Raw genomic sequence first — 19782 nt, forward strand, 5'->3', positions numbered from 1 at the left:
CAGCTACAAGCTTTTGAAAAGTGCACAGGTGTGCTACAAATAGGGCTAATGAGCAATGCATTCTTGCCTTATAAATCCTTCAGCTGAAAGCCTCCCGAGCCAGCTTGGCAGTAGGCACATGGACTGCCCACCTTTGGGATTCTTCACTTCCTGGAAAACATGGCTCTAGAAACAAAGCTTGGCAGTCATGGGTTCTGAACAGCAGCAATAAAAGGTGGTGAAAGGTGCTGCTAGCAAGAATTACTGACTAGGCTCCTTCGTGATGATTGTCCGCCCATCTCCACTTTTGCTGGTTCCTCCCCCCATCCCCAGAGAGGAGGAAGAATCCCGAGGTTTGGGGTGTCTTCTTTCTCACCTCAGGGATTTGCTCTCAAAATGGATTAAATCTTGATTGAGGAAAAAGGAAATCGAGAAGTAAACGAAAGCTTCTCCCTCAATATCAATGAACATAAACCCATTGTTCAAACAATAGGTCCATCACTAAATGGTAATTATTTTGTCTGCTGTCCTGATTCTGCTGCTAACGGGCTAGGTGACCTGGGCAAGTCACTTAATGTCTGTGGGCTTCAGTTTCCTCCTCTGTAAAATGAAGGAATTGAACTAGATGGCCTCTAAGGTCCCTTCCTTAATCTACTTAATCTCCTAAACCTACAATCCCACCAAGGTCTAGAAAAACTCAATCTGTACGGATGAAAGGGCCATGTAGATATATGAAACCACAACTGCTTTACTTTTTGAAATATTCATATAAGAAAAAGGAAGGGAACTTGATGATGTCCCCAACTAGATCCTTACTTCCATCTGAAAAGTAATTGACTGTGTGCCTATGGAAGACAATTTTCCCATTCCTGGTTGTGCAATTCACCAGCTTGTGTGTAACATAAAGGCTTCAGGTCCCAGCACTGGCTACTCCAAGCCTTGATATATTAGAGTTCTTTGAATAAGACAACGAAACTGATGCATGTGTCTTCTTTCTCATAATACCTATGAGACAGCATGAATCATTCACCAGAGCTTGCTTGCAAGAGATAAACTTTCGTAGCAATAAATTGTCAAGATTTCAACTATTTAAAGAGGCTTCTTGCTGCTTTGTACGTTGTCCATTGGTTCCAACATTTCCCATATTCTCTGTTCTTTAAGTCCAAAGCAACAGAGTCCTTTGAAGGAATCTTAGAAAAATAAAACAAGGACAGGTTTTAGCAAACACATATACATAGCAAAAGACAGTCAAAAACTATGGAATCTTAGTGACTAAAGCACTAAAGATTCCGCCCCCCCCCCCCGACTAACGAGGAGTGGGGGTGATACTTGAATATGCTTTCAGTGCCAAATCAGACTTCCTATTTTTAAAAACATCGTTTTTCTGCCCACCCACACCTGATTACTCACAAAAACCAACAACCCTATATTTTCATTCTCAGTATTCATTTTTGCTCTCTAGCTCCATCTTGTGGGACTGCCTCAAAGCCCTAAACGTTCCATCAAGTTGTCCATACCAAGAAAAAAAGACAATATTCATGTTTTTCTTTAAAGGATTTAAATATTTAGTCAGCTTCTGTAAGTTGAAAAGACGATTAAATATGAGAAAGTGTTTATTAGTTAGAATAGCTTCAAAGATACATACAGATGAGCTGAAGGGAGTGTAAGCAATAATAACTCTCATAATTATGAATGTCTGCCTTAGCTAGTCCTCGGTTTCTTTTTTTCTTTTTTTGTAGAATTGGAGAAGATGTTTGTACTATCTACCTTACAGGGTTGTTGTCAGGAAAACCCTGAGGAGAACCAGCATAATTATCCTCATTTTGCAGATAGGTAAACTAAGTCTAAAAAAAAAAAGAAGAGGAAATAATTCATTACAGATAACAGCAAAATAGAGTAGGACAGGGACCTCTTGATTTCCTGGCCAGTGCTGTTTCTTTCTCTTTTTTTTAAACCCTTACCTTCCATTTTGGAATCAATACTAGGTATTAGTTCCAAGGCAGAAGAGTGGTAAAGGCTAGGCAATGGAGGTCAAGTGACTTGCCCACGGTCATACAGCTGAGAAGTGTCTGAGGTCAAATTTGAACCTAGGACCTCCTGTCTCTACACCTGGCTTGGCTCTCAATCCACTGAGCTACCCAGCTGCCCCTGCCAGTACTGTTTCTACTACAGAAAGGATGCAGACATAGATCATATATGGATAATAACCCACTATATAGAAGCGTGGAATCTAATGGAATTTTGAAGGATCCAAGCCCTGAATTTATTAGAGGTAGAATGTTTAGGAAAAGTGCTGGAATTAGGGGGCATGAGTTCTAGTCCCAGCTGTAGGTACCTTGCTTTATGATCTTGGGTAATTATCTGGATCTCCTTTATTATTCATAAAATGAGAGGATTAGTTCTCTAATATCCCTGATGAGTCTGACATATCAGTCTCTTCCAAATGAGACTTCACCATATTTGAAAGACTTTGAGGGAAAAAAGATACCCTATAACCTCCCTCAATAATCCATTCCAGCATTTAAAAATTTTTATCATGGCTTTTTCCTTTATGTCTCATTAAAATCCCTGAAGCTTAGTTTCTTCTTCACATGCATTTTTGAAGTAGTAGATAGTATTCACCATCTTCTCTGTAAAATTCCTTAATGCATTTGAAAACTCTGTTAGCCTTTGAAAGTGTAGAAAACATCAAGCCGTTGATAATGTTACCCAGCAGTGGGATTTTTGATAACCTTTTCTAGGAAGAAAGAAAGAAAGAAAGAAAGAAAGAAAGAAAGAAAGAAAGAAAGAAAGAAAGAAAGAAAGAAAGAAAGAAAGAAAGAAAGAAAGAAAGAAAGAAAGAAAGAAAGAAAGAAAGAAAGAAAGAAAGAAAGAAAGAAAGAAAGAAAGAAAGAAAGAAAGAAAGAAAGAAAGAAAGGAGGGAGGCAGGGAGGGAGGGAGAGAGGGAGGAAGAAAGGAAGGAAGGAAGGAAGGAAGGAAGGAAGGAAGGAAGGAAGGAAGGAAGGAAGGAAGGAAGGAAGGAAGGAAGGAAGGAAGGAAGGAAGGAAGGAAGGAAGGAAGGAAGGAAGGAAGGAAGGAAGGAAGGAAGGAGAAGAAAAAGAAAATTATGGTTCTATGTTTGAGCTAAAAAAAATTAGTAATAGAAACAATTGTAAAAATATTAACTCAATTATACTTTTAAACTAGTAGAATCTGCAACAAATATATTTTTAAACATTTTGTTTTGTATACATTTTTGAAACATTTAATTTTCCTTGTCTTTCTTCCTTTCTTTTTTTCTGGCATATAAGTAATGAGTTCATAGGCTTTAACCAAAATGTAAAGAGATGTACAGTTTTAAAAAACATTTACTTAGGGGGCCACTTAGAGGTGCCTCCATGGATTCAGAGCCAGGACCATAGATGGGAAGTCCTGGGTTCAAATGTGACATCAGACACCTCCTAGCTGAGTGACCTTGGGCAAGTCATTTAACCCCATTACCCAGCCCTTAACCACTCTTCTGTCTTAGAACCAATACTTAGTATTAATTCTAAGGTAGAAGGTAAGGGTCTAAAAAAATAAATAAAACTATTTACTTAAATTCAAAAATCTTTTTTAAAGTTTGGAAACTCTTTTTACATGTAATTGAGGAAAAATTAGATTAAATCTTTTAAAAATATTTACATTTCTGATTTTACTGAGAAGTATCTCTTTGTTATCAAAAAAACCTTTATTTTTAAGTGGTAGAAGGTATAAAAAAGACCCCAAAACAGAGATCATTTTTCAGGTGCATTTTTAAAAAATCTACCATATTACTAATTATATGTTATAAACATAAAGGATTTAATCAATTAATATTGTTGACAACATTGCATTATCATTGTTTTTATAGTAAAAATCATGTTGACAAATTTTGTTTTATGATCTTGACAATATTAAATGATCTCAGTAACTATTGCCCACAATATCAAAGATACAATGAAGTGGACATGTCAATTATTTGACTTAAATACAATCATCAGCAGCATCATTATCTCTGACAATAATCATTGCCATCATTTGATATTTAAGATAAGTTGGACAAAGACATTACCTGGTACTATTTCTGCCTCTCTAACCTAGGGATCAGCAACTACCTCTTCTCCCTTCAGGGGCTTAAGAGTGTGGCCATCTATCTTCAGCCTGCTTTCAGTGCAGCACCACTGCACTAATTGTATTGCTTTAACTCTCCTCTTCTCATTTCCATTCTACTGCATCCTATGCATTCCTTTTAGCTATTATTAGTCAGGATAAGTATAGTTCTATTTTATCCATTCCCAACACTTGCTTAGTTGGTAAAAAGTTAAAAGTAGGAGTGCCATGTAGATATCACCAACTCTTCCATCCTTGTACACCATCCATTATTCTATCCCTATCCTTTTCCTACCATCTCTCTTCCCACAGCATAACATAACCCCAAAATCTATTATTGCCTTCTCTTGGAGCTCCTTTAACTCATTTGAATGGGTTAAAATACGATCAATTAAAGTTGCCTACATATTTATAGGTCCAGACATAATCTTACTCTTTCTCTGCAAGGAAATCAGAAACTAATAGCTGTTGGCATTTTGAAAATCATTGACACAGTGAATAGATTGAGAACCTCAAAAAAATTAGTCTTCTGTCTCAACAGAGACATCCCCAGAGCAAGAGACTCTTCACCAAAAAAGTTTCTGAGTGTGTGGAATAAGCAGTATAACAGAATTATAGAAGAAGAGATCATGACTAGGTCAGTAAAAATGTTACACATAGGGGGCAGCTGGGTAGCTTAGTGGATTGAGAGCCAGGCCTAGAGACGGGAGGTCCTAGGTTCAAATCTGGCCTCAGACACTTCCCAGCTGTGTGACCCTGGGCAAGTCACTTGACCCCCATTGCCTAGCCCTTACCACTCTTCTGCCTTGGAGCCAATACACAGTATTGACTCCAAGATGGAAGGTAAGGGTTTAAAAAAAAAAAAAGTTACACATAGTGGTGACTGAACTGGATATTGCTACCATTTCCCCTCCTTTCAATTGCATAATCTAGTTACACACACGCGCGCGCGCACACACACACACACACACACACACACACACACACACATACCCCACAGGTCCTGATCAACTCTGCTCTGCTTAATTCACTCAGAAAAAATAATAAATCATCCTGGAATCGAGGTTACTACTTCAGCTACTATGTCAAGTCGGAAGTCAACTCTATGGTACCAAAAATGACATATGAGCAGTCCTCAAATTTACAGTGGGTTATATTCCTGAAGAAGGCATTATGTAATAAAACAATGTAAGTCCAACCTGATTGACCCATATAAACAATATTATTTAATACAGGACTACATCTATGATCTGATGCTCATCTTTTTATACACATTGTCCCAACACCATATTTAATCAGCTATCAATTATAAATCTCTCTGCTTATAAAACTTTATGAAAAATAAAATGTCTTTATAATACATATATGTAGGATATAATTAATGTATTACAGAGAGGTACCATGATGTAGTGACATAATATTGACAGTTCATATTTCTATAACACTCTAGGGTTGACAACCTTAGTGCTTTTTCTACAATTCTATGAGGTAATTAATACATATGTTATATTATTATTATACCCAATTTTATGAAGAAAATGGTTACCAGAATATTATTATTATTATTATTATGGGTATCACAATGCCTATCTTACATATAAGGAAACTGATGTTTAGCAAGGTTAAGCTAAGTATGAGAGACATTTTCTCATGATTTCAATCCCAGCACTCTATCCACTTTGCTGCTGCATGGGAATCATAATATAGATCCTAGTCATGGTTTTGCCACTAAATTCCCATTTACCAGTTGCCTTCCCGACTCAGTCTTCATCTGTAAAATGGAAATAATAACTGCAACTACCTCCCAGAAATGTTATGAGGAGCAAATGAGATAATAATTGCAAGGCACTTAGCTCAGTACCCAGAACATTAGTAAGTGCTGTGTAAATGTCGACTATCGTTATCATTGTTGTTGTTTATAGTTGTTTTTCTTAAGTGCCATCAAGTTTAAAAAAATCTCTCATCCAGTGCAATATAGCAACCAATTCAACTAAATTACAAGTGATCAAGCAATTATAGGGATAGGATCTTGGGGAGAGGGAAAAGAACAAAGGATGGATACTGCAAGCACTAAAGAAATAATCAGAGGATCCCCAGAAAAGGAATTCTTATGCTTGAGGTCAGGAAATGAAGAGACCCTGGAAAAGAGAGATTTATTTGTCAAAGGAAAAGGCCTTGAGCTCAATTATGGGAAAAGTTGTTTCTCTAGGAGTCACCTTCAAAAAAGAGATTGGAGAATAGGATGGAAACACAGGTGAATCCTCCATAACCCTGGTTTCCTTGTCCTTAAATTCAAACTGAGTCATCTTCTTTGCTACTTCCCTTAAAAGTCAAATAGAATGGCTTCCATAATACAATATCAGTCAAGGATGTTACAGAAGAGAATTTTTATATCTATTACTATGTACAATATATAATATAATTACTTAATATATAAATAACTGCTCAGCAGCTTCTGTCCACCCTCCCTTCTTCTCCATTAAAATTACTATTATATCTACCCTTTGTCCTGCAGATCAAAAGTTGGGAAAAGGCATGAGGAACATCTAGACACTACAAAGCACATAACATATCTTTGCAAAGTCCTCTAAGCAGTGATAGGAACCATTTGAACAATTAAGAATATCCCCCACAATTTCCTATTAAGAAACTTATGTTTTTTTTTTATTTTGGATAACCCTAAAGTTATTCCCATGGTATGGAAAATCACCAGACAACTGGTTTATATGAGTGAAGATCTGAACTTCTAAGCTAGAATAAAAGTGATAATAGGATATGGGGTATGAAGTGTTTCAAGAGGACTAGAACCTCTGGTGTGAGGGTTTGCCAAATCTTTTTTTGGACTGTTTATCCACCTTTGGGGTAGATCTCTCATCCAACTCACCAATGATTCCCCAAAGATGTATTATTGCAGCAGCCACCCCCAGATAAAATCACCTAGGAAGATGGGCTAAATCAGATTGAAAGTCCCAGTCCTCAAATATTTCAGTGAGTTAGTGGGGTATCTACAGAAGCATGCAAAGTCTTCCCTGGGTGAAATGGGTGGATGAGAATGATTTGTTCCACAGTCATGAAAGCGACTAAAATAGGAGTTGTGGAGCACCTAGAGTTTGGTCAGATGTGGAACACACCAAAGTCATCCACTGCAAACTTGGCCATTGCCAGTTGTCCTGACTCTTGTCTTGCCACTGGACTTCAACGACTCTGGGAGAGAGAAAGTAAGGCTGATGATGTTGGGCAACACTGCCTCACTTGAATTCAATTCCCTCCCAAGACATCACCTGGTGGTGTCATTAGTCTTCTTCAAAAGCAAAGGATCAACAACAACAATGATAGTAGAGAAATCATTTTGGTACTGTGGAATGAGGGAGGCCGAGTGGCACAGTGTGCACTGCCCTGGATCTGAAGTCAAGGAGATCTGAATACATATCCATCTCCAGACACTAACAATGTAACCCTGGTCAAGTCACTTGATCTCTGTTTGCCCCATATTTCCCATCTGTAAAAAAAAATGAGGTTAATAACAGCATTTACCTTCCAGAATGGTAATGAGTATATAAATATAAAGCCCTTGGTGCCTGGCATATAGTAGGCATGATATAAATGCCAATTATTATTATGATTACCTGCATTTGAGTCCTGCTTAAACTGTGTGTAACCCTTAGAAAAACAGTTAACCTCTCAACTTTGGTTTCTTCATCTGTAACATGGACATCTTTCTTATAGGGTTATTAAGATAATCAAAATGTAAATAACTTTGCAAAACTAAAAGCACTGTGTAAGTGTAAGCTAACCACAGTAGAATTAATAGTTTTGAAGATAAAAAACTTTCTTAATATTTTCAAGAAATTCTGAAAATTAGTGGACTACAAAAAAGAAGTCAAACATACAGCTTAGGGCATTGTTCTGCAACACTCCCAAGTGCTACCCAAACCAGATTAAAATGAAATTGGGAAATACTTCTCTCATCTGGACCTCTTGGTTTCTTTCAAGACTCAGATTAAGCATCACCCTCTACATGAACTCTTTCCAGATCCTCCTAACTCACAGTTCATTCCCTTCCAAAATCACCTTGCACTCATTCTGTATATACTATTTGCATACTTAGATACATACATGTTTTCTTCTCCATTAAAATCTAAGTTCTTTGAAGCCAGAGACCACTTCATTTGTGTCTTTGTATCTTCAGCATTTAGCCCAATAAGTGCTTGATAAATGAAGGGCGAGTTAAACGGCGGGAGAGAGGGAGGAGAGAAGAAAGGGAGAGAGAGAAGAAGGGAGGAAGTTCCAGAATCTTTACCCCAAAAAGAAACATAAATTGATAGTCTTCCCTTAAACCATTTTACTCAAATATCATGAAATTTAAGATGCTTTCTATAAGGCACTTTGAACTATCTAGAAATGATATCATCATGGCTTGAAAGCAATTTTTAACACTCAACCAAACAGAAAGTAAATATGTATTCTGTGTCTAGCACTATGTTAGAGACTAGGGAAAGATACAAAGTTTAGGCAAGGTATAGTCCTCAATCTCCTAAAGCTTACAAACTAGTTGGGGGAAAAGACATAGACACAAATAATTACAATGTAGAATACTATATGATTAGAATGTAAGCTTCTTGAAAGTAGGAACCTTGACATAAATGGGCAAGGGGCATGAACAGGCAGTTCTCAGCTAAAGAAATCAAAACTATTAATAAGCACATGAAAAAGTGCTCTACATCTCTTATAATCAGAGATGCAAATCAAAACAACTCTGAGGTATCACCTCACACCTAGCAGATTGGCTAACATGACAGCTTTGGAAAGTAATGAATGCTGGAGGGGATATGGCAAAGTAGGGACTCTAATTCATTGCTGGTGGGGTTGTGAATTGATCCAACCATTCTGGAGGGCAATTTGGAACTATGCCCAAAGGGTGATAAAAGACTGTCTGCCCTTTGATCCAGCCATAGCACTGCTGGGTCTGTACCCCAAAGAGATAATGGAGAAAAATACTTGTACAAGAATATTCATAGCTGAGCTCTTTGTGGCGGCCAAAAATTGGAAAATGAGGGGATGCCCATCAATTGGGGAATGGCTGAACAAATTGTGGTATATGTTGGTGATGGAATACTATTGTGCTAAAAGGAATAATAAAGTAGAGGAATTCCATGGAGACTGGAACAACCTCCAGGAAGTGATACAGAGCGAAAGGAGCAGAACCAGGAAAACATTGTACACAGAGACTGATACATTCTGGTACAATCAAAGGTGATGGACTTCTCCATTAGTGGCAATGCAATGTCCCTGAACAATCTGCAGGGATCTAAAAAATATTATCCACAAGTAGAGGATAAACTGTGGGAGTAAAAACACTGATGAAAAGCAACTACTTGACTACAGGGGTTGAGGGGTTGAGGAGAGACTCTAAATGAACACTCTAATGCAAATACCAACAACACGGAAATGGGTTCGAGTCAAGAACACATGTGATAACCATTGGAATCATGCGTCAGCTATGGAAGAGGGAAAGGTGGTGGGAGGAGGGGTGGGGAGGAAAAGAAAATGATCTTTGTTTCCAGTGAATAATGTTTGGAAATGACCAAATAAAATAATGTTTAAAATTAAAAAAAAAAGTAGGAACCTTGGCACCATGCCTAGATCATAGTAGGTGTTAATAAATTATTTGATTGATTGGTGCACTAGACAAACCACACAGCTTATTATAATATGATATATGCTGCATTATCAAGTAAAAATTAAAGAATCGCATCTTGTATCCAAATATCTTAAAGATTATGAGTTTCTTTTGGAGAAGTTGAAAAGAGAAGAGAGGAGAGGCAAGATAATATAGTACAGAGCAAGTAAAAATTTGAAAAATGGCACATCATTCCAGTTCAAATGTCACAGAATAATTTATTTTACTGGTTTCAAGATTATCTAAAACCAAGAATTTTCTAGAGGAAGAACCCCAAAGTGTAACTTAAATTCACAGGTTTGAATGTTCATATGTAGCTTGCAGAGAACAAATGAGCTTTTTAAGGTCAAAATAAATGAATCAATACATTCAGAGGCATTCTCCGTGTTTACCATTCCTGAGTTTTTTATTCCAGCTCACCAAGCCCACTTTGATTGCTATATTCCTGGCAAAATACTGGAAATATTTCTTTGAGATGACTTAGTATACCTATAATAATTGGGGATTTACATGGTGGTTTCCATATTATTGGAGAAATCAAATCTAAATTCTTTTAAAGTGCAGCAAATAAAAAAAAAAGAAAAAACAAAACAACAACCTTGCTGGCTATACTGGAATGTAGTAGTTCCTTTGGCTCATGGAGTGCTGCAGGTATATCATTTTAAAGCATGCTGGAACTAGAGTACAAGGAAAACATGAATTCCTTTTATCCCAATTGCATATCATCATCTTTCAATTGTACTATTTTGATGTATTCTGCAACTAGAGTGGAAATTATATTTCAAAGTAACTGCTTTGAAAGATGTGTTATAAATCATGACGAGCTTGTGGTACGGTACATTTTCATTTTGGTGTTATAGGTTATGTATGAATAATAGGCATGCCTCATAAAATAATGTCATGGTATAAAATCAGACATTATTACAGTCAGTAATCTTATGCCAAAATTATTGACACATGGCATTCAGGAATTTAATTATGCCACACACGCATAAATTGTTTAATAAAATATAATAGGCTTTATCACCCTCTAAAACTGCTTTAAATCCTAAATGGGAAAAAGCCTCTTTCGATTCAGCTGAGCACAGGTTGCTGAATGCTTTATTAAGTGTAAACATTAAAATATGTAGAAACCTCAGGCACTACAGTTGTCACTCCAGGAAAACACAATTTAAGACCTCGCCATTTTACTGATGAGCAGCCTTTATTTTCTTATTAATGTAGACAACAGAGAATCATAAGGTAGCCACTATTAGAAAAGTAATTTTCTGATTTCCCCCTCTTCCTTATTAAATTGAAAGGCAATCCATCCAGGTGACTCTTGGTATTTGGTATAAATATATTTTATCCCTACAGCTTTTTCTGTGGAGTGGTTTGCGTATTTATGAATTAGTATAGAAACTCCTATGACTGGAAGTAAAATATAAAAGACTGCTTTTTCCTTGAATTATAGAGAAACTCCCTTTATCTTTCAGGTGTTCCAGTCTGTGCCTGCAAAATGAAATAATATATAAATGGTACCTAACTAAGCAAAATCCCAAATGCATTCTGTCCACTGTCCCTTCCTTCTCCGTGATTCCCCAGCTCAGCCACATTTAAAATAAAATGGTTTCTTTTCTCCTTCCTTTCCAAGTGACATGAAACTCTTAACATCCTAGAATCTGAATCCTTCCTCTTTAAAAACCTCACTCACAGATAACACATCTTTTTTAAAAAAATTTGCCATAATCTCCTTTAATATCATCCCTCATCTTACTCATTTAGTGGATTTGCCTATTCAGCTGGAATCTGCTTAGCTGTGCATTTGCATACGAGGAGAAGTGGTCCAGGTTCCACAGTGCTCTGAATATCAAACCACAAAGCCCCTTTTCAAAAGCAAATTCATAAATGCAATCATGCATACCTTTCTGAGTTATGAGGTGGCTGTGGATTTGGCAGTGCTGACTTGATGCAGTCCTGACAGGGTAGGTTAAGGGATTAAGTCTAGTCTGTCTTCACTTGGCCCTGCCTCTGACACACTCTAAAAAAGTTGCTGGCTGGCCCGGTGCCTAACGTGACCCGTCTATCTCCTCCAAGTGACAACACTTCCCTTTAAGTCTCTCCAAAGGTCAAGCCAGATAACTTGGTGAGTCTCCCAGATAGTTTCTTATCTGTACCTCGTCCTACTGAACTGTCCCCCAGAAAGAGAATCACAGAAATGAGCCAAGGGAGGGCCCAGATAACCTGGGAATAAGGAGTAAAGGGAGAAACGGGGAAAGAGAAGAAAATTAGCTCCATCTCGATTGGAAATAATTTCTGTTATAGGAAATGTAGCCGTTATCTCTGCTGGCTTGGGGACCATAATGCCAAACTGTCTGCAAGAATCCCCGAGTTCAACAGGGTCACTGAGCCATTCACATCGACACAATCGAGTGTAGAGCCTCCTTGCTCTCTCCCTCACCATAGTGAGAGTTACATGCATAATTAACTTACATCTCAAGCCAGTTTTTCAATCATGCAAAATGACACTGGCTAAGCAAGTGACAGTGATTTATATGGAAAAGGCACACAATATTGTAATGGGATCTAAAATAGTGTGGGGCTAAAAGTTCTCTCCTGACAACGATGAAAAGACGCAACATAATTAGGCATTTAAACCCTCAACCCCTCCATTTGAGTCTTCTTGTCCTCGAGTTTTCCACAATTTCCCCCCCTCTTGGTTGCATGGTATCAAGCAACCTCGCCTCTCTCGGTTGAACGAATTACTGACAGATTGCATTTTGCTTTGTTTAGTCCACATCAGAAATTACTAACATGAAAATTGCCCTTTCCCTGCCTGGAGAAAGATGAGCAACTGCAATCCAGGCAGATGTTAGGTGTCCCCTCGTGTCAGGGGATTCAAGGGACAGAGCTGGCTTGCCAGAAAGGTGTCCACTTACCCTCGGCCAGAACATTAGGATAGCGGTGTTGGGTAATTTATCTGATAATTTATATCTATATGCTTTCTTCCTCAATTATCAAGCACCAACATCAGAAAGGACCAGGAATGACTCAGAGAGAGCAGCCTCATTACTTTGAAGCTTTGTCTCTTTTCTAATGTTCTTCCAATCTTTTAGGGAAATATAGGAAACCCACCCACAGGCCACCGGAAAACATCTAGGTGGAAACATCTAATTTCCGGCACCTCTACCAAATGACTTGTCTCCTCTAAGATTTGACTTTCTGTGCCCTACCTATAACATTATTCAAAGGGAATGGAGAACATTTAGGGAATTTTGATTCATATGGAGAATTTAAATAAACAGGAAGGAAGGACTAGAGACAAAGGCACATGCTTAAACTATTGGGAAGGGTGCAAGAATGACACTTTCAGGCTCCTTTCAGTGGGAAATTATCATAAGAGCAATTTTACTGTTATTGTTGTTGCATCTCACATTCCATTGGTCTAGAGAGTTCTGGGAAGGAAACGTTCTCTACCAATAAAGAACAACAACTGTTCTATTTATCTTCCTCGAGCATTGTGTGGAGCATCAAAAGTTAAGTGACTTGCCCAGGGTCACCAGTATGTTTCAGAGGTAGGATCTGAACATAGATGGCCCTGATTTGGAAACCAGATCTCTACCCACTATTTCATCACTACTTTTTGTTATTTTTTTATATTTTTTTATATTTATATATTTAATGATATGTTTATTTATATTTATATATTTAATGATATGTTTAATGATAAAGATTATCATTAAAGAGGCATAAACCATGTACAAATACTCTCAACAATTTTATTTCTCAGAGAGTTTGGCTCCTGTAAACCCTGCTATAAAGTTATGAAGCTCTGCTCTAAGATTGTCCATTGATTATACATTTGGAATATGTATAATCTCATTAACAAGAAAATAAATTCTACTTTATGATGTTTTTAAGCTAATGTTTTCATGGAACTACTTAAGGCAAGGTGAAATAGCCCTGTTTTAGAGATTATAAAAATCCATCTATCTACACACACACACATACACACCAAAAACCAAACAAAAAAACCTGTTTCTCCTTAAATTCACAGCAGGTAGGAAGCCGTAGTTAGTATTTCTAAGGTGCATATTTTCTCTCTATTAATTAGAATTTGTTCATTCTGCTCCTCTAAAAGAGATCCTCTACTATTTAGATCTCCAAGGCCAAGGAAAGACCTTTCAAAGGGAACTTCTTCTCTTAGCCTCATGTACACATAATGGGTGGCAAGAAAGTACACTGGTCAACACTATATTCCTAGTTATTAAAAATCAAATTTATCCCAATGACCTGTAAGAATACAGTGATATTAAGTACCTATTGACTCTAGGTCCTGAGTAGTTTTAAACAAACCAATTCATACTTAAAGTGGTTATGGTAGCACATGAAGCATGGTGTAAGGACAATGGTTCAACAAGGAAATGAAAGAGAATTTCTTGTTCCAACATTAGAGAGAGTAAAGAAGATCATGTATTAATTAAATAAAAGACTAAATAGGACAAACCTTTGGAACAGGAGACATAACATTTAAGAATAAAATCAACATGGCAGGGTAAAGGTCGGAGAAGATCAAGTAAGACGCTAATAGTTGTGCTTTTTCCATTTTCTTATCGATCAATATTGTGTTTTTTTCTAGCTAAAATGCAACAGCAGAGTTATTGCTGACCTTTTCTTCACCCTTCCATTGTGTATAAAATCACAGCAAAATAACAAATGACTTTATAAGCTGCAGAATTTTTCTGACCCAAACCCCTATGTGTGCTGAAATATTTCTTAAAATCTCTTTCTTCTAAGGATCAGAAGAACATGTTTTTCTCCTAATTAGATACTTAAGAATGTCCTTAGCTTTCAAAACAACAACAAAATCATCCTTTTAAAAACATGTTTCATAGTTTTTGCCAGTTGTGGTGATAAGAAATTTGTGATTTTCTTTTTAAAAAGAAAGTTGTTCAAGTTATTCTTATGTGGTATACCTCAACCTCACACTAATGCATACATAAAATACAAGATTAATGTCTACAGAAGCACTGGATTCTGAATCAAAGCTTCTTTCATCAACAAAAGATCAGATCATGCTTTCTCCATCTGAAAAACCATTTAAAGTCCTGTCCAAAACACTTCTTAAGAATTGTCCAAAATGGGGAGAAGTCCCACATCATGAGTAAGGACTGAATAAGATCTTCAATAATTTTTTAAATTGAAGCTCTTCCAATTGACATAGGAGAAAAGAGAATGTCAAGCATTTAGTAATTTCTCTTTTTAAAAGCTTTAACCCAATTCAGTTAAAGTTATCCATATAAACATTCTGATGTGTATTCTTTCACTGTGTGTATGTTTTACTGATCTCACTGAAACAAGACTCAGAAACCATACTCTTAATTCTCATCACCATAGAGCAAAATTTAGGGTGTTTCAGGTCCTGTGCAAGGGGATTTAGTTACTGAAGGAGGAATAGGATCCCAAGCTTTTCCTTATAAGACAGTCTAATAGCATGGAATCTGAGAATAATGTACAAATGAGGCTCCAGACTAATTTAAAATTTATTTTTTTCCCATATGTATTATGGAGGTTTTTTGGTTGGTTTAGAAAACTGAGTTTATGCATCTCTACCCAATTTGAAGGAACTATAGAATTTTCATGCCTCCCATCTCACCGAAGAATTAACCAAAATACTAACTGTAAATTATGGAATCTATCACAAGTGTTTTCAAATTCAGAACAATACTTTAAGCTACTTCCCTAGAGTAGGAAAAGTTCATAGATTTCTACTTTAATAAGTCTGTGAGTGGTATCTACTTTTAATAAAGAAAACATATCAAAATGTTTGTTAATTAGCAGATTCGGCTTGACATGTTTCATTTGTTTCCCAGCTGTCACATCTGAGTCTCTCCAATATATCCTAAGGGTGATAGGGTAGAGTCTCAAAAAAAAAAATCAGAAATACAACTTGGCCTCTGCATGACTAGCCTTATCATCACCAGTAGACATGAGTGTGGTGTATACCAAGAATACTCAAACTTGCCCTAATATCTCAACAATAGTTTAGTATTTGGGGTCTCATTTTTTATATTTCTATTTAAAAATAAATTTTAGTTGATAATTTAAAAAATAAGATTTTGGGTAAGCCTTAATTTTGTTTGTTTGATGAATAAAATATGCCATATAAAATACTGTTCCATCAATGTTTTTCTTAAAGTAAAATATGAGATAATAAATAGTATTGACTCTAATAAAAGGTCCTTTGTAGTTCTATGTCCTCATAGGTTTAGCCCTTACAGGAAAACTCAACCCCCTCTACCACTAGGGAAGATATCAAATATGGTCAAATCACACAACAGAAAAGGAAATGGAAACACAATTCTGTCTTCTTAGAGTTCACTTTTGTTGTGGAAAATGTACGAAGGCACATGTGTGCCATGAAAACTTTCTGGGAAACCCAAACAATGCTACCATGCCTTTGCAAATCCCCAGGGTTTCCCTGAATCTGACCTTGCCTTTGCAAGCTACAAAACCGACCTAAAGGCAATAAGCTCATGGCCAGTCTCATTATCCACTGGCAACCAGTAACTTGCCCCTCATCCTCCTTAAAGGTCTCAGCTACTGCCAGGTCCTAAGATCTCCAGAATGGCAGTTCAGTTGTTCACATTGTATTTCATCTGGTTCCCATAGGATTTCCCTAATTACAACGCTAACACCAGTGACTACTTGATAAGTCTAAATGAAAAACAAATTTTGACTTTCTGTGGATTTTTAAGCCTCAGTGTTATCTATTAAAGATAAAATGGATGACCTTTTCTTTTTGAAAAGGTTGGTGTGTTTTTAGGGAAAACTTTGGATTTACAACATTGTATTTTGCTGATTTTTTTCCCCATTATAACAAATGGAATTGTAGATCTAACTTATTTTCACTTTTAAAATATAGCCAACATATACTCATCTAGACAAAACTGATGAATTCAAAGTTAGCAGCTATAGTAAGACTATTTATTGATTTCTACTATTAAATTAAAGGACTGAATAAGACCTTCAATAATTTTTTTAATTTATTATAATTTAATTTAAAAATAATAATATAAATAAATAAAATAAAAAATAATAAAAATAAAAATAAAAAATAATTTAATTTAATTTTTTTAATTGAAGCTCTTCCAATTGACATAGGAGAAAAGAGAAAGTGAAGCTATCAAAGAAAAAAAATCACAAATAACACCATGCAAAAAAATTTTTCATAACTGAAGATTTTGTAGTACTGAAAGTGACCCTATGACAATTTTAGATATTTTAAATACTTTACAAGATAACCTCAGTTTGTGAGCAGTATGTAGGCTTTTTGTGCAACATAGGAACAAGGGCTAGATCCAAGCTGAGGAAAACTGTAGCAATAGAGACACCTAGAAATTAAGCAACAGGATTGATCTAGGTCAGAAGGGGATACAAAGACTAGGCTAGGATACTCTCGGGCATTAAGGGCTAGCCAGGTGAGGAATTAGTGTAAGCTAAAGAAATAGACAAAGAGTAGGTATAGTTGGTGTCTAAGATCAGTAAGATAACAGAATCCAGAAGTCAAGGGGAAAGTCAAGATTTTAAGAAGTATGGCCAGGTGATTAGAGAGGCATGGTATCAGACTCAAGTGAAATCTGATCATTAAAAGCAGCTATTTTTCTGATTTGATTTGATTTGGGTTTTTAGTGCACAATGGATATATGTATGGATTTTCTAACTAACCAGGCAAACTTTGTTCAAGGGTGAAATGGATAGGACAAGATCTGGGTTGACTCTGAAGAGGGTAGCAGAAGAATCAAAGTGGTGCCAACCCTCTCCACATGATATAGAAAAGGTTGACAAGTTCCATGACAACAAAGGCTAAGTAAGAAATCTTTCCTCCAATATTGAAGAAGTGTATTGAGCTAGAAATATGTGTGCCAACCTTCAAATATTGAGAGTCTAAAGGAAAATACGTTCAGAACAAAAGAATCTTCCCCGATTGCTCTTTAGGACTTACAACTAATAACCAGAAACAAAGAAGACATTATTTTATATATGTATTTCCTTTGTCAAATACATTCTCAAGGTGGGGAGGGAAAGAGAAAAACCTGGTTAAAACTTTAGTGTAATAAACTAATTAAAAAATAAAAAATTTAACTTATTTTTAAAAAGGCAGTAGCCCTTAGCTCACACTTAGCAACTTAATCCATTTTCTAGCAAATACTAGTAACCCTAAAGATCAGCACAAATGGCAAATATCTAGAATTTTTTTATTTTAAGAAAAACTGTGTACAGAAACCAAAGAAGTTATACATATGAGAATATATCAAAGAATATACAAGAATGAGTGAGTTCTTCATTGTGGAAAAATATGAGATATCAGCTTAGCCAAGGAAAGTTGGAATAGTCAAACCTACAGGAGGTCCATTTTCATAAGTTTCTATGATTTTGAGCAAGTCCAGCAGAAAGCCTGTCATTTCAAAATCTCTGACTCTCTACCACCTCCTAAGAGCTCTTTTCTCAAGTCATTCCCAAAGAGCAGTTGGAACCAACTAGACCAAGTCTGATCTTATTTTTAAGTGGCATGGTAGATAAATCTCTAAACTTGGTCTAAAGAAGATGAGTTTGGACCTTGACATTGATACATACTAGCTGTGTGACCCTGAGAAAATCACCTAACATCTTCATGCCTCAATTTCCTCATGTGTAAACTGAGAATAGCACATGCTTCCTACAGGAGTTATAAGGCTCAGCTAAGATAATACACATAAAAGCAGCTCTTTTAAAACCCTAAAGCATCTTATGAATGTTGGTCATTGTTAGTGCTAATGGCAAATAGATTTAGACTGAAGTTTCACATTTTGCCAGAAAGTTCCATGGGAGGCTCCATAGTCTGTAAAGTAAATTGTTGTTCTCTCAATATGAAATTCTGTTCAGTCTATTGTTTAAAACAATACTTCGTACTTTACAGAAATGATCTTTGATTATAAAAGAATAGCTGTATCTTCCATAGATATTCATGACTATAGCCATTGATTTCTCTCCACCAACTTTATAATGTTGCTGTAATTTTAAACATTTAATCGTCATCACAGATCCTGCATGAACTAGTGGGCAAAGTTAGCATCCACAGCAGCCACAGGCAAGCTTCAGTAGTGAGAGGCACACTGGTGTTTGCACAGTCTATAGGTGGGCAATCAACTGCATCAGCTGGAAGCCTCCTCTCTGCATGGGAGCAGGCTGCTTCAGGCAGTGTGTTTTCTTATAGCATCTTGCTGAAGTTGTGTCAGACCCCGTTAAGAAACAACTCCCTCTGCCTAAAAGAACCTGCCTTTAGCTCCCCAAAATGTACCGCAAGTACAGACACCAAAAGGTTAAGAATTTCCCAAAGCCTTGGAGTTGTCAGAATGTGAAAGAACTAACCCTCTCTTTACCTTTGGTCCCTTCATGCCATTGAGCCACAGCTCTTTGGGCTATTTTGTGAGTTTATAACCATATTAAGCTTAACATCTTAAATAACTCCATCATAACTGCAGCCAATTTTTTGTAAATACTTTAAGGTTTTCAGAATTCTATTTCTACCTTGTCTCTCTGCATGTTTAGAGGTAGAATCCACATGTTGAGACGAGGAAACTAAAATCCAGAGAATTGCAATTGTCCTGCCTATTGTTGTGCAGCTAGAAAGTATAGGACTTCCTTGCACTTGAATACAGAACCTGGCCAACTTGAAGGTTGGTGCTCTTTCCCCTAAACAATGCTACATCTCCTAAAAACAAAAAATAATACTTATTTACACATTGTTAGTTTTCTTCCATTACAAGCAAAATGACAAAAATAAATGGTAGCATAATGGTGAGTGAAGATTACTTTATTAAAACAGCCAAATCATAGATGGTAGTATAGAACATTAGAGCCTGGAACCCCTATTTTACAGATGAGAAAACTGAGGCTCAGAAAAATTAAATAACTTGTCTGATGTCATCCAAATGGCTAATGACAAAACCTGGACTAGAATACAATCCAGAACTTTTTCACCCTTAACTGAA

At 36.5% G+C, this 19782-nt stretch overlaps 1 protein-coding gene across 9 annotated transcripts in view; it reads right to left on the bottom strand.

Annotated features, from left to right (window-relative positions):
- Positions 1 to 707: 707 nt before the first annotated feature.
- Positions 708 to 19782, bottom strand: part of NDUFS6 (NADH:ubiquinone oxidoreductase subunit S6) — a 116678-nt gene continuing 97603 nt past the window's right edge. For all 9 annotated transcript variants that reach the window (XR_008917809.1, XR_008917808.1, XR_008917804.1 and 6 more), the window contains one exon: positions 708 to 1169. The gene's annotated coding sequence lies outside the window, so the exon portion shown is untranslated. The remainder of the gene's footprint in view (positions 1170 to 19782) is intronic.

The sequence above is a fragment of the Monodelphis domestica genome, chromosome 3 (genome assembly GCF_027887165.1).
Source record: "Monodelphis domestica isolate mMonDom1 chromosome 3, mMonDom1.pri, whole genome shotgun sequence".
NCBI lineage: Eukaryota > Metazoa > Chordata > Mammalia > Didelphimorphia > Didelphidae > Monodelphis > Monodelphis domestica.